Source organism: Pteropus medius, unplaced genomic scaffold (genome assembly GCF_902729225.1).
Source record: "Pteropus medius unplaced genomic scaffold, Ma_sr-lr_union100, whole genome shotgun sequence".
In the NCBI taxonomy this organism is placed as follows: Eukaryota; Metazoa; Chordata; class Mammalia; order Chiroptera; family Pteropodidae; genus Pteropus; species Pteropus medius.
Genome location: NW_024342467.1, coordinates 229,804 through 239,555, shown reverse-complemented (window position 1 = coordinate 239,555; position 9,752 = coordinate 229,804). Strand labels below are relative to the sequence as shown.

The 9,752-nt window shown below is 37.3% G+C and overlaps 1 protein-coding gene and 1 pseudogene across 10 annotated transcripts in view; both read left to right on the top strand.

Annotated features, from left to right (window-relative positions):
• ICA1 (islet cell autoantigen 1) overlaps nucleotides 1-9,752 on the top strand; it is a 132,564-nt gene that overhangs the window by 75,043 nt on the left and 47,769 nt on the right. The gene's annotated exons all lie outside the window — the stretch shown is intronic.
• Nucleotides 4,442-7,800, top strand: LOC120602494 (14-3-3 protein zeta/delta-like; annotated as a pseudogene).

The window sequence follows — 9,752 nt, the reverse complement described above, 5'->3', positions numbered from 1 at the left end:
GGAGCTGGACCAGCTTCCTCTTCTTCTTTTGGTATTAATTACTGGTGGGGTGTGAAAATTCTCTTCAAAAACACAATAACAACACACACAATGTCACACACACACACACACACAAACAAAAAGCCACACCAAGTGACAGAATGTCAATCATCAGACTATAAAAGTAGAGGCTACAGACCTAAAGCAAGTGATAGTGTATATTACTGTGTAACAGGTTAAAAATTACTTATTTGAATAGCATTTTTAGCTCTTTCTATCAGTACCAAGGTAACGAAATCAAGATATAGTTCCTGTCACAAGCTCCCTGGAGAATATAAAACAAGATAATCAGTTAAAATGACAGTGATCATGCAGTGCGATAAGTGTCATATGAAATAATAGAGGTATATCATAAGGTACTGTAGAGGCCCAAATGAGGCGCATATGAAGTCAGACTTTAGGATTGGAGTGTGCTCTTAGAAGAAGTGGCACAAGCTGAATTCAGAAAGGCTAACGAAGGAGAAAAATTATGACATCACTGAGAGAAAAGAATGAGTTGGAAGATGTGCTGGAGAAAAAAATGAGAGAGAGAAGGAGGACAAAGACGAAAGTAGAGAAGTGGGCCAGGGTCAGATCATGACGGGTGTGCGTGCAGGGTAGAGTCTGGATTTATGCTCAGTATTCTGAGGAACCAGTGAAGGTGGTATTCATTCATCAGTGTTTTAGGATACTCCTCAAGGGCAGCAACATGGATCCATAAAGGAAAAGGCCTGATCTTTCTCCCCATTCACTCTACTCAGGACCCACCAGCAAGTGAATAACCACAAGCCCTCAAACAAGATAATTTTCAGCAAATCCATTCGCCTGTTAATTTATGAATTGATTTGTTTGTGAGTATGATCACTAACAGAATGACCATTAACGTGCATAATAAAAATATGCTGTAATATAAAGTAAAAGCAGGTTTAGCTTGGGCAGCCAAGAGACACAAGCAAATTCTCCAGCCTTTCACATGGCATATAGACATGAATAAATGATTAAAAACAGAATAATTAAAAAAAAAAAGGAATAATGATAGATTTTAAAAACATGATAAAATACAAGAAATACCAATGGGATAAAATGGCAGTATTGTAGCCTTTTACTGTCTTCTGAAATGTGCGTTTCTCAGAGTAGAGAGAAATTGATAAAACTTGTGCCCTGGGCTCAGTCTTGTGACCTGAGTTAATATTTCCACTAATGACCTCAAAGAGGAAGTGAACCCAGTCAGTTAAATTTTCTGATGACAGAATTGCTTTACGTTAAAAACAGAAAAAATAATTTATCAGCTAAGCAAACATTAAAAGTGTTGGGACAGTGTGATCGCTAGCTAAAGTAATCTTACGTATATCTGCATATTATAAACTACATGGTTGTGAATAATTTTAACTATTTATTTCAACTTGCCAAGAGCTTGAGAATAGAAGACCTTTTCTTCTTTGATTCTACATGAATGGATGTATTATTGCATAGTGAGTACTGGTTTGTATTTTAAAACAAGAAGCCAGAATCACAAATTTAACATATTAGAGTATTTTTATGTAATGCGAGTTGACAAGGTGACAAGGAAAAAGAGTAGTAAACGAAGTGCTACTACTATCCCCATTTGGGGAAATATGCAGTTAATCTTGCTAGTTTGAGATTTGCTACAATTGGGAAAGCAAATTGATTTAGTGAAAATAAGTGTGGACTTTCACATCCTGCCCCTCCCTTGCCAGTCAAATTAGTTTTGGCAAGGTACCTAATGGTTCTGAAACCCAGTTTCCTCTTCTGTGTAATAGAAACAAAAGTATGGTGCAGGGGTGTTGTGAGAATCAACTGAGAGTATTTGCACGTCTGTATAACACCTAATCGGTAAATGGTGGTATAGTGGTGAGGAAGAGGGTCAGTGTCTGGGAAAGTCTAATAGTAATTCAGCAAACAGAGCGTGCTGTGCACTCTTGAAGAGCAGTATAACCTGGTGGGAAAGCAAGGCCTGATTGTTCACTCATTCTGGTAGTCTCTTTATTCACTGAATGTGTTTGCATACCTGTTACCTGGAGGCACATAGCCTTAGCCTTGTAAAACTGAATAGCTTCTTCACTCAAGAACCTTATAATCCGGAGGGTACCTGTGCATACATGGGGGCAGGTAGCACTTACCATAGTTTTGTGTCAGAAGGGTGTTTGCAAAGTGCATTGACTGCAGAGAAGACAAAGTTGCTCACTCAGCTGAGGAGCATTACAAAAAAGGTTCTTGGAAGAGAAAACCTCTGAGTGGAAACCTAAAAGGTGTGTAAGAGTTACCATGTGGACAACAAGAGGAGGGCTTTCCAGACAGAGGAAATGTGCAAAAGCATGGAGGTGGGTTTGACATGATGTCGCTGGAGAATGGCAGCTCAGTATGCCCAGAGCATATGGTGCCTGAGAGGTGATGTGGGTGAGGAGGTGGATGGGCTAGAGGAAGGCAGGCAGGCAAGCAGGCAGGGTATGGGTGCGGAGTTTGTATTACAAAAGGAGATAATATCCAAGCCTCTTGGCCTTTCTACTGTCTGGCTGTTTGGTTTTAGGCAAATCATTTTGTACCTAAGTTTTTTCTTCTATAAAATTGTAACAGTTGTTAAACAATGCCCTCCTTAAATGTTCATTCCTCCTTCCTCTCCTGGCCCAACTTGGAACACATGATTAGGTGAAATAAACAGAGAGTTAAAAACCTCTTCCTGGAAACGAGAGAGTGTACTAAATCATTCTTCTCCTGAATCATCATTGAGAGAATTATTTGATTAAGGTATCTATCCAGTACAGTATTTTATACATTACACAAGTTGGTGTACTCCACTCTCCGAGGTGACTTTTGCCCTCGTGATCGGAATATGTTATAAACCTGAACTTTTGAAGAGCAGAGCAGGGAAGAAATTTGGACTTTTTTCATTAGCATCTGAATGAAGTTTGCCTGCCATGTTCCTATAAATGAGTTGAGATTATGTCAGGGACATGTGTGCCTTATCTTGAATACACAGGTGGATCCAACACCCTAGTCTTGATAAACAGTTTGAATTAATAAAGGGGATACTAGCTGAAAGATTCAAGTTTATCTACAAATTCAGTAATAGAGCTGAAAACCCTTACAATTATCACTGCTTATTTATTTTGCTGAACTGTTAAAAGTTCAAAATGCATTTTAGGAGAAAACGAAATATAATGACAACCACATCTTCCTTGTTTTGGGCAAATACTAATTATTAACCATTATAGCTGCAGTACTAAATAGGTACAGATTTCTTCCCTATTTTTTCTCTCTGTTTGCTTTATTTCTTTGTTTGACTTCAAATTCCCTCTTCTTCAAATCAGCCTATCCCTCCCCCTCCTTCAGTTAGATCAAAAGTCGGCCTGGCCAATCCATTCCTTTCCCCTCCCCAGTTTGCCCACCACACCCTACCCCATTCCTTCAGCCTCTCACCCCTGCGCCACCTGTTTCATTGGTTATGGGACCCAAGAGTTGATTCCCTCTCCATTTTGTCTTCCGGATCGTGGAAGCGCTTTCTCCAATGCCACACCCACTTCCTTCTATCCGTGGAATATGCATCGCTCTCCGGCCTTGTTCTAAAGTCTCTCTCACTCTTATTCTTCAGTATCACTCTTCCATTATTTTTTTAAATTAAATTTATTGGGGTGACATTGGCTAATAAAATCATATAGGTTTCAATTGTACAGTTCAATAATACATCATCTATATATTGCATGTGCATTCACCACTCAAAGTTAAATTTTCTTCTGTCCCCATATATTTGCCCCTGTTTATCTACCTCTCCCTCCCCGCTTTTTCTCTGGTAACCACAAAACTATTGTCTGTGTCTATGAGTTTTTGTTTGTCTTCTCCATTTGTTGCTTTCAATTTTATATCCGACATATGAGTGAAATCATATGGTTCTCTACTTTTTCTGTCTGATTTATTTGGCTTAGCATGATTATTTCTAGGTCCATCTATTTTGTCTTAAATGGCAATATTTCATCTTTTCTTATGGCTGAGTAATATTCCACTGTATATGTACCACATCTTTATCAAAAGACACTTCGGTTGTTTCCATGTCTTGGCCACCATGAATAAGGCTGCAGTGAACATCAGGGTGCATATATCTTTACAGATAAATGTTTTCAAATTTGAGGGGGAGATATTCAGAAGAGGGATTACTGGGTCATATGGTAATTCTGTCCTTAATCTTTCTTTTGAAGAACCTCCATATTGTTTTCCATAGTGGCTGTACCAATTTACATTCCCATCAGCAATGTATGAGGGTTCTTTTTCCCCTCAACCTCTTCAGCATTTATACTTGTCTTGTTGATAATAGCCATTCTTACAGGTATGAGGGTCTCTCTTAGTATTTAGATGTAACTTTCATGCTAGAATAATGCTGCTAAGAGTGGTAGTGTTTGTTTCCTGCACTATGGAGTGTAAGTTGTTTCTCATTTTCTTGCCATTTTAGGGGAAAAATCTCAAACCAGTGTACAAGGGAGGTGGGGTATGGATGTGAAAACTTTTCATGCACACTTAAATATCATTCAATTCCAATGGATGAGATTCATTTAAAAAAAAACTTGAAGGAAAAAAATGGACATATAAGTGAATTTTCTATAGAAACATATTATTAAAACTATTCATATTGTCGCATGTTGATTTTCATAATATAGAACTTTTTAAATCACCCATTCAGTCAGATTAAGAGTGCCATTTTATCTATTTGTTCATAAATTTACATTTTAATAAGGCATGTAAAACAGATGGGAAAAGAAGCATAGAACTAAAAAGAATGACCACTGTTCCTTGAACAAGCCAAGAACAATGCAGCCTCAGAGCCTTTGCACGTACCATTCTTTCTGCTCAGAGTGCTCTTTCCCCTCATATCTGCATGGTTTGTTTCCTCACTTCCTCCAGGTTTCTGTTCCAAGATCACCATCTCAGGAAGCTTTTACCAGGCTATTCCGTTTAAAACAGAATCCTCTGCCACCGCTCCCTAGCCCTACACTTGTACCTCTCCTATGCTGCTTTATTTTCACATTCTAACAAACCACAGATTAACTTCTGTTGTTTATTACCCAGTTTCACCCACTAGAACATAACCGTCATGAAAAGCAGAGACTTGGCTTTATTCTCTGCTCTCCTCAGTACCTAGAACTGTAGGTGCTCAATAATCTTCCTTGGGAAGAAAGAAGGGATTTAAGAAGGAAGAATGGTGCCAGGGTAGCTAAAACTTGGAATGACTTAAGTTTTATGAAACATTCTAACAACAAAACTGTTGTGAGTATGCAGCCAGATGGGACCAGATGGTCTAATGTATTATGTATTCCTTCTTCATTAATACATTTTAATGGTTCAATAATGAGTTACTTTTTCTCATCAACTACCAGGTTATCCTGAAATACAGTACAGTTTGATAGCAAGGACAGGATAAATGTGTGATTCTTTGTCAGAATATTGATTTGGTTCACTGGCATTCTCTGCAGGTGCCTGGGGAGTTTTTTTTGGGTTTTTTTTGGTAAATTTGTTCATTTCCTTGTTTTTTAGTATCAGTATAACTCATAGATTTGGATATATTAGATTGGCTTTTATCGTTGCCAATATTACTTTATTGATCCTCAAATTGTCTCATCTTTGATAGTGAGAACATCTTCAGGTTGACTCCTGAGTCCTTTGGACATGACCCCGGTAGTGGTCTTTTTTGCTTTCTTGTACAACAAAATATTTCAGAATCATCTTATATATTTCCTGCCCTAGCGCTGGAATCAGCCATTTTTGACAAGAAACCCTGGTTCCTTTGAGAGAGACATGGTAGTTAGAGGCCATGATCTTGATGCTGGGGGTGCTCATTGCTTCTGAATTAGCCATTATTTTAGACCTTTATTGTGGATAGAGCTAGAAAATACATTTTGGGATGATTTAATCTTAATAATTAAAGCAAAACTATTGTACTTTCATCTCTTATTGTACTTTCATCTCTACTAAGGGAAATAGTATTAAAACTGGAAAGGATAAAAAGAAACTCTAAAGGAGCACTTGAACCTCTATCTGTGAAAGGGGCTAATGCGTGTTAGTTGTATTTAAATACACTTAGTCACAGAACTTAGATGAATTATGTCCCATATATCCAAGCACAGAAATACTGCCAGCAAACTTTGAGAAATCAGAGATGCCAGAAATAACATAAACAAATACTGTCCTATTTTCAAAGAGAATTTTTAAAACTTAAAAATTTAATGGAGACTGCTGAGCCCCCATCCGTCCACCACCACCCACTCCAGACACAAAACACCCAGTCATTAGTAAAAAGGAGCTAGTGCAGAAGGCTAAACTGGCTGAGCAGGCTGAACGACACGATGGCATGGCCGTCTGCATGAAGTCTGTAACTGAGTAAGGAGCTGGATTACCCGATGAGGAGAGGAATCTTCTCTTAACTGCTTATAAAAATGTTGTAGGAGCACGTATGCAGGTCATCTTGGAGGGTCGTCTCAAATATTGAGCAAAAGATGAAGGTGCTGAGAAAAAACAGTGGATGGCTCAAGAATATGGAGGGAAAATTGAAACCAAGGGAAGAGATAATGGCGATGAGGTACCATCTCTCTTGGGAAATGTTCTTGACTTGTAACACTTCACAAGCAGAGAGCAAAGCCTTCTATTTGGAAATGAAAGGAGACTACTACCGTTACTTGGCTAGGGTTGCTGTTGGTGATGACAAGAAAGGGATTGTGGCTCAATCACAACACTCATTACCAAGAAGCTTTTGAAATCAGAAAAAAAGGAATGCAACCAACACATCCTATCAGATTGGATCTGGCCCTTACCTACTCTGTGTTCTATGATGAGAGTCTGAACTCCCCGGAGAAAGCCTGCTCTCTTGCAAAGACAGCTTTTGATGAAGCCATTGCTGAACTTGATGCCTTAAGTGAAGAGTCATTCAAAGACAGCACACTGATAATGCAATTACTGAGAGATTACATGACATTGTGGACATTACATACCCAAGGAGATGAAGCTGAAGCAGGAGTAGAAGGATAAAATCAACCAACCTTCCAACTTTTGTCTGCCTCATTCTAAAACTTACGCAGTAGACCATTTGTCATCCATGCTGCCCCACAAATAGTTTTTTTGTTTACGATTTACGACATGTTTATGTTACTTCTATTTGAATTTCTGTATTTCTCATGTGGTATTTATGTTTAATATTAGGGAAGTGGAGCCAATTAACATTTAGAGAGTAATCTGTTTCATCTTGAGGTGGCCAATATGGGGATGTGGAATTTTATATAAGTTACAAATGTTTGGCATAGTCCTTCTGGTACATTGTGGCTTCACAAGGGCCAGTGTTAAAACTGCTTCCATGTCTAAGTGGAGAGAACTACCTACATATTGGTTTTTCCTGGTGGGGAATAAAAGGGATAATTGGTTCCAGTCACAGGTGTAGTTATTGTGGGTACTTTAACATTTGGAGCACTTACGAGACTGAAGTAGAAATGGACATCCCATGGATCGCACATGCTGAACCATGTGTTTGTCTGTGGAATACTCGATCTCAGTGTGCACACTTTGACTACAGCTGCAGAAGTATTCCTTTAGTTGTGACCCAATTTACTCTGGATGAGGGCAGAAACGATTCACATTCCATTATATGTAAAGTTACTGCTGTTTGCTTTCATTATTTTTGCTACACTCATTTTATTTGCATTTAAATGTTTGGGGCAACCTAAGAACAAAGGTACAAGTAAAGATACAGTAAAATGAATTGCTTGATATCCATTACATCATGTATATCCAGCACAGCAGTAAAACCAAAAAGCCATATTTTAACTTTTTTTTTTTTTTGCTTTTGTGATTTTTTTTTTGATACTTCTGTAACGTGCATGTGCTGTAAAAATAGTTAACGGGGAAATAACTTGAGATGATGGCAAGCTTTGTGTAATGTCTTATAAAATTTTCATGAACAATCTAAGCATAATTGTTAAGAACACATATATTAAGTTCATGTAAGTGGAATAAAAGTTTTATAAATGGACTTTTCAGCTACTTTCGCTCCAGCTTTTCATGTAAGTTAGTCTTGGTTCTGAAACTTCTAAAAGAAGTTATACATTTTTGAAAATTTATTCCTTATTCCCTCTTGGCAGCTAATGGGCTTTTACCAAGTTTAAATACAAAGTTTATCATTACAAAATACTATAAATATAACCACTACTGTTCCCAACCACATCCCATACTCCCCCTTACCCCAATGAAAAAAAAAAAAAGATGTTTTGTTTTGTTTTTCTTTTTTGGGGGGGTGGAGGGGATTGATTAGAAAAAAAGTAATGTGTTCCATTTAAAATTTTAGTATATGGCATTTTCTAACTTTGGAAGCTATAATGTTCTTGGCCTATCATGACATTGGGTAGCATTAACTGTAAGTTGTGTGCTTCCAAATCATTTTTGTTTTTTTAAGAATTTCCCAATACTCTTACAGCCTGCCTTCAACTTCGATCCTTTATTCTGTTTGTCAAGTGCACAGGATTACCTTTTTTGCCTTCTGTCCTGTCACCAACCATTCCTACTTGTTGGCCATGTACATGGAAGAAAGGCTGCATGATCTTTCTGGTTCCACTCAATGTCTAAGGATACCCTGCTTCCTTTGCTTGCATCCCACAAACTATTTCCCTCATCCTATTTACTGCAGCAAATATCCTTAGTTGGTGAGCTTGTGTTATTTCCCTTTAAACCCTACCTATCCTGACTGACCAGTCTCATTGTCTACCTTTAAAATCCTTTTCCTCTCTTCTTTAAATAATGATGGAGCTAAATTATACCCAAAGCTCACCCTACAGACTATTTCCTTCGTACCTTGCAGAAAACACCAAACAAGAATACCATTTTCAAAGAAGTATGTATTTTTTTTTCTCTTGAGGAGCTTACATTCTAAAAGAAAAAAAAAATACAGTGAAAAAAATACAATGTTTTCTTGTATATTCTTTTGTGCCTAGTACACTGTAAATTCTCAATAAATATTGATGATCGGAGGCAGTGAATCTTGATGAGACACCAAAATCCTGTTTTGTTCCTTGTTTTTTATGACTTCAGATTAATTGGGAAATATCAGCCCTTAGAGACAATTATCCCAAATACTACATTCAAATAAAAGTGCGATGCAGGGAAAAAATTTAATATAGTAAACTACACTTTGATTCATAATCAAATCTAGAACTGATTACTATATAGGTGGTTAGTAAGGAACTTAGAAAAATTAGAATTATTTTGAAGCAGAATGGATTCATTTTAACACCAGACTAACCCCATTTCCTCATACTGATGATATTTTGTAAGTCTCATATTGTTCTCTGTTGAAAAATATAGAGAAAAGTGAGTTAGAGATTGGATTTTTTAAAAAGAGCAAGACTGAGCTGGATCTAGTCTCAAGACTCACTTTAAATATGAAGACACAGATATATTAAGAATAAAAGGATAAATTAATATGTAGCCTGAAAACCCTAATCAAAAGGAGTCTGAAGCAGCTATGTTAATACTAGACAAAACAGACTTTGGAACATGAACTATTTCCAGATATAAATATAATTTGACTAAATGTAGTTATCTGAGGAATAGAGGTTATTAAAATCATTCAGTATAATTCGCTATGTGAGTAGACCAGAAACAAACCATATAATCATCTCAGTGGAACCAGAAAAAGCATTTGATAAAATCCAATATCTACTCCTGATAAAAATTCTCAGCAAACTAGA